Source organism: Enhydra lutris, unplaced genomic scaffold (assembly GCF_002288905.1).
Source record: "Enhydra lutris kenyoni isolate GAN:26980312 unplaced genomic scaffold, ASM228890v2 scaffoldscaffold79, whole genome shotgun sequence".
Taxonomy (NCBI): Eukaryota; Metazoa; Chordata; class Mammalia; order Carnivora; family Mustelidae; genus Enhydra; species Enhydra lutris.
The window spans coordinates 7,930,214-7,936,915 of record NW_019154163.1 but is presented as its reverse complement, the minus strand read 5'-3'; positions in this window follow the sequence as shown (position 1 = coordinate 7,936,915).

The window sequence follows — 6,702 nt, the reverse complement described above, 5'->3', positions numbered from 1 at the left end:
TCGGGTAAGTAGTCCAGTTGCTAGATCATAGGGTAGTTCTATTTTTAACTTTCTGAGGAAACTCCATACTGTTTTCCAGAGCAGTTTTACTAGTTTGCATTCCCACCAATGCTGCAGGAGTGTTCCCCTTTTTCCATATCCTCACCAACACCTGTTGTTTCTTGTGTTGTTGATTTTAGCCATTCTGACACATGTGAGGTGATACCTCATTATAGTTTTCATTTACAGAGGAAGAAGCAGACTCTCTGCTGAGCAGTGAGCCCAATGTGGGGCTCAATCCCAGGACTCTAGGATCATGACCTGAGCCTTAAGGCAGATGCTTGACTGACTGAGCCACCCAGGCGCCCCTCTTCTGCCATTTTTTAAATTGGATTATTCAATTTTTTTTTTTTTGGTGTTGAGTTTTATAAGTTCTTTATAGATTTTGTATAGTAACCATTTATCAGATATGTCATTTGCAAATATCTTCTCCCATTCCATAGGCTGCCTTTTAGTTTAGTTGATTGTTTCCTTTGCTGTGCAGAAGGTTTTTATTTGATCAAGTCCCAATAGTTTATTTTTGCTTTTCTTTCCCTTGCCTCAGGAGACATATCTAGTAAGAGGTTGCTATGGCCAATATCAAAGAGGTTACTGCCTGTGTTCTCCACTAGGATTTTAATGATTTCCTATCTTACATTTAGGTCTTCAGTCCATTTTGAATTTATTTTTTATATGGTGTAATAAAGTGGTCCAGTTTCATTCTTTTGCATGGTGCTATCCAGTTTTCTCAAAACCATTTGTTGAAGACACTGTCTTTTTTCCATTGGATATTCTTTCCTGCTTTGTTGGAGATTAATTGCCCATATAGTTGTGGGTGCATTTCTGGGTTTTCTATTCTGTTCTATTGAGCTATGTGTTTATTTTTGTTCCAGTTCCATGCTATCTTGATTGCTACAGCTTGGCAATGTAACTTGAAGTCTGGAATTGTGTTGCCTCCAGCTTTGCATTTCTTTTTCAAGGTTGCTTTGGGGTCTTTGTGGCTCCATACAAATTTTAGGATTGTTCATTGTAGCTCTGTGAAAAATGCTGTTGGTATTTTGATAGGGATTGCATTAAATGTGTAGATTGCTTTGGGTAATATAGACAATATTCTTCTAATCCATGAGCATCCAGTGTTTTTCCATTTCTCTGTGTCACCTTTACTTTTTAAAATCTGTGTTCTATAGTTTCCAAAGTACAGGTCTTTTACCTCTTTGGTTAGGTTTATTCCTAAGTATCTTATTATTTTGGGTGCAGTTGTAAATGGGATTGATTCCATGATGTCTCTTTCTGTTGCTTCATTATTGGTGTATAGAAACGCAATAGATTTCTGTGCATTGATTTTGTATCCTGTAACTTTGCTAAATTTGTTCATCAGTTCTAGCAGATTTTTGGTCGAATCTTTCAGGTTTTCTATGTGTAGTCTCATGTCATCTTCAAATAGTGAAAGTTTTACTTCTTCCTTGCCAATTTGGATGCCTTCTATTTCTTTGTGTTGTCTGATTGCTGGGGCTAGTCCAATGTTGAATAAAAGTGCTGAGGGTGGACATCCTCATCTTGTTCCTGACCACAGAGGGAAAAGCTTTCAGTTTTTCCCCATTGAGGATGATATTAGCTGTGGGTTTTTCATATATGGCCTTTACTATGTTGAGGTTTATTCCCTCTAAAACCTACTTTGTTGAGGCTTTTTGTCATGAATGAATGTACTTTTTCTGTACCTATTTTTTTCTTATCATGAATGAATGAATGTTGTACCTTTTCCTGAACCTATTGAAATGATCATATGGTTCTTATCCTCTCTTCTTGTTGTGATGTATTAAATTGATTGATTTGTGAATATTGAACCATGCTTGTATTACAGGAATAAATCCCCCTTAATTGTGGTGAATTTTAAAAAAATGCATTGTTCTATTTCATTTGCTAGTATTTTACTGAGAATTTTTGCATCCATGTACAGGGATATTGGCCTATAGTTCTTTCTTTCACTATCTCTCTCTCTTTTTGTGGTGTCTCTTATCTGGTTTTGGTATCAGGGTAATGCTGGCCTTATGAAATGAATTTGGAAGCTTTCCTTCTTTTTCTATGTTTTGGAATAGTTTGAGAAAAATAGGTATTAACTCTTCTTTAAATGTTTGGTAGAATTTGCTTGTAAAGCCATCTGGTCATGGACTTTTCTTTGTCAGGAGTTTTTATTTTTTATTTTTTTTTAAGATTTTATTTATTTATTTGACAGACAGAGATCACAAGTAGGCAGAGAGGCAGGCAGAGAGAGGAGGAAGCAGGCTCCCTGCCGAGCAGAAAACCCAATGCGGGACTCGATCCCAGGACCCTGGGATCACGACCCGAGCCGAAGGCAGAGACCCAACCCACTGAGCCACCCAGGCGCCCTGTCAGGAGTTTTTAGATTATCAATTTAATTTCTTTGCTGATTATTGGTCTGTTCAAATTTTCTATTTCTTCCTGCTTCAGTTTTGGTAGTTTGTATGTTTCTAGGAATTTATCCATTTCTTCTAGGTTTCCAATTTGTTGGTATATAGTTTTTCATAATATTCTCTCCTTCCTTTATTTAGGCATAGCTTCCTTTAGTGCTTTGAAGTGATTTTTTTTGAACTAATGGTTACCTAAAGCCTTTGTCTCTTAAATATGTCATCTGTTCTCTTTCACAAGCAGTTTTTCTTATCTACTTCCCCCCTCCATTTATAGGTTACTTGTTCTTATTTCCTTGAATATCTCATTATTTTTTGTGAAAACTGGACAATTTTAGATGATATGTTGAAGACTGGATCCTAATTTCTAACCCTCTCCAAGACTCATTTTTATTCTTGTTTACTTGGTTGTTGTTGTTTTGTGGCTAGGCTGTTTTAGTGAAGTCTATTTGCTTGTGCTGTAAAGCACTGGATATTGTTCTTCAGAGGGGGAAGACTTGAGCATGTGCATAGTCATCTTGGGATCACAGACAGTGCAGCAGTGCTCTTTGACTCTTTTCCTGACCTCTCTTTTCAATTATCTGCTTTATTATACTTCACCTATTAGTCTCCACTAATTACCATCCAACTGTTAACAATGTTTTCAACAATGCTCTGAAGAATAAATTGCTTGGCAGTCTGATTTAATTAAATTCACAAAGGTATAGTTTGAGCTAATCTTTGTAGTTTATTCTACTCCCAGAGAAGTTCTTTTTAGATGTATTTTTCCCTGGTTTCTCTGGCAAATTAGCCAGCTTATGGTATAACCTCTTGCTCTTAAATGGGAGAAACTGATTTTTTAAAAAAGATTTTATTTATTTATTTGTCAGAGAGCAAGCAAGTGAGAGATCATAAGCAAGGGGAGCAGCAGGCAGAGGTAGAAGCAGACCCCCCGCTGAGCAGGGAGCCAGACTCGGGACTCCAACCTAGGACACTGGAATCATGACCAAAGCCAAAGGCAGACACTTAACCGACTGAGCCACCCAGGCATCCTGAAACTAATTATTTTAAGAGTGTCTCTTAGACTCGAACTTCCTACACTCTCAAATAGTCATTTGCCAAGATTGCCCTTTAGACTTGAACCTCCTACACTCTCAGTCATTTGCTTTGGGTATAGCTTGGAGCTCACTTTTCTTATGGACTGTCTCTGCCCCTGAACAACTCTCTGAAAAACTACTATGGGTTCTGGGTGAAGTGGTAGTCTCTTGGCTTTTTCTCTCCCTCTGTGGAACCTCTGCCCCATGAAAAAGCTGGAGCAAGGGTGAGAAGTCAGGGTCCCAGGGTTCTAGACCTGCCACGCCTGGAGTAAAATATCTGCCCTATCAATAGGAACTGGATGAAGAAAAAGAGCCCTCAGACTCTTGGCTGTACTCACCAGGAATTTGATTTTTCCAACTTGGAACTGGAGGGCAGAAGAAATGCTGACACCCAGGTGAGGTATGGTAAGCCTTGACTGGGAGCTACACACAGACCTTATATGCTCCACAAAAATTTACCTAAAATGCACCATAGACCTGTATGTAAAATGCAAAACTATAAAAATTCTAGAAGATAGAAGAAAATCTAGTAACCTTGGGTTTGACGGTGGCTTCTTAAGATACAGTGCCAAAGGCATAATCCATGAAAGAAAGTGACAAAGTGGATTTTTTTTTAATTAAAAATTTCTGCCCTGCAAAAGACACTGTCAAGAGAATGAGCAGTTAACCACAGACTGGGAGAAAATATTTGCAAAAGATATATCAGATAAAGGACTGTTATCCAAAATGTACAAAGAATTCTTAAATCTCAACAGTAACCTGATTTTAAAATGGGGAAAAAATCGGGACATCTTACCACAGAAAATATACATACGGAAAATGTATGAGAAAATGCTCACCATCATGTCATTAGGGAATTGCAAATTAAAACAACAGTGAGGTATCATTACATATCTCTTAGAATGGCTAAATTCCTAAATACTAGCAATACCAACTATTGTCAAAGATTTGGAGCAAGAGGAACTCATTCTGGGGGGAATGTAAAATGGCAGTCACTTTGAAAGAAGGTTTGGCAGTTTCTTACAAAGCTAAACATAGACTTACCATGTCGTACAGCAATTGCCCTTCTAGGCACTTATCCGAATGAGTGAAAACTTATGATTACACAAAAATGTGCACATGAATATTTATACCAGCTTTATTAATAGTGGCCCCAAACTGGAAACAACCAAGACGTCCCATAACAGGTGAATGGTTAAAGTGAGACTCATCCATAAAATGGAATGTTATCCAGGGACAAAAAGAAATGAGGGGTGCCTGGGTGGCTCAGTCGTTAAGCGTCTGCCTTCAGCTCAGGTCATGATCCCAGGGTCCTGGGATTGAGCCCTGTATCAGGCTCCCTGCTCAGTGGGGAGTCTGCTTCTCCCTCTTCCACTTCCACTGCTTGTGTTCCCTCTCTCCCTGTATCTCTGCCAAATAAATAAGTAAAATCTTAAAAAAAAATGAGATACTCAGCCATGAAGAGACAGGGAGGACATTTAAATTTAAATGTATATTGATAAGTGAAAGTAGCCAGCCTTTCAGTTTATTTTGGAATTAGGATATAGCTTATCATGGTGAACATTTCATGTGAAATTTTAAGGAATATGAATTCTACTTTTAATGGGTATAGTGTTCTACAAATGTCAGTTATTATAAGTTGATTCTAGTGTTGTTTAAATTTATTCTTATTAAATTTCTAGCTAATTCTTCTGTTAATTCTTAAAAGTATTAAAATCTCCAAATACAATTGTGGATTTGTCTGTGTCTCCTTGCAGTCTGTCAGTTTTTGTTTCAGGTGTTGTTTTGTCTTCTTGGTAAATTGCCCTCCTTGTCACTGTGTAATGCCCTCTCTTTATCCTGCACATATTCCTTCTTCTGAAATCTACTTTTTGATTTAATATAGCCATCCCAACTTTCCTTTGAATAGTGGTTGCATAATATAACTTTCCTATGCATTTTTATTTAAATTGCATTTCTGGTAGAAAGCATATAGTGGGGTATTGAGGAAAATCTGAATAACTACTTAAATTATCTTAATGTTTTATGTCTTATGAGCTATTTTTGTCAGGTTTTTGTTATATTTTTGTAAGAATTTGTCTATTTCCTCTTAATTTACAATAATACTGGCATGAATTATTACTATTCCTAATCTTTGTATTTTTATGTTCCCTCTTTTTTCATATTATTACTATGTACCCTTTTTTATATTGATGAATCAGCCAAACATTTGTCTATTATTTTTTAAGAATTTATTTATTTGAGAGAGAGCATGAGTCCGAGCAGTGGCAGAGGATGAGAATCCTGAGCAGACTCTGCACTGAGCACAGAGCCCAGCATGAGGCGTGATCTCATGACTCTGAGATCATGACCAGAGGTGACCAAGAGTTGAATGCTTAACTGACTGAGCCACTCAGACACTCTTTATTAGTTTTGTAAAAGAAACAAATGTGGGGTTTTATTGATCTTTAATGTGTCTTTGTTTTCTATTTTGTGAACTGATGCTTTTCCCTTTAATACCTCCTTTTCCTTTTTCTTATTGTTCTTACTGTATTCTTAGCCTGGATACTAACTTCATTTTCACCCCCTTTTCTTTTAGAAGTATTTGAGGCTATAAATTTCCCTTGAAACAATCTTTCACCATGTGTCATAGGTTTTTTTAAAATTTTTTTATTAACATGTAATGTATTATTAGCCCCAGGGGTACAGGTCTATGAATCGCCAGGTTTGCACACTTCACAACACTCACTATAGCACATACCCTCCCCAATGTCCATAAGCCAACCATCATCTCCCTATCCCCCTCCCCACTTCAACCCTCAGTTTGTTTTGTGAGATTAAGAGTCTCTTATGGTTTGTCTCCCTCCTGATCCCATCTTGTTTCATTTATTCCCTTCCCACTCCCCAAGCCCCCCCACATTGCCTCTCCACTTCCTCATATCAGGGAGATCATATGATAATTGTCTTTCTCTGATTGACTTATTTCGCTCAGTATAATACCCTCTAGTTCCATCCACATCCACAAGGTGCAAGATTTCATTTATTTTGATGGCTGCAGAGTATTCCATTGTATATATATACCATATCTTCTTTATCCATTCATCTGTTGATGGACATCTAGGTTCTTTCTGTAATTTGGCTATTGTGGACATTGCTACTATAAACATTTGGGTGCACATGCCCCTTCAGATCACTACATTTGT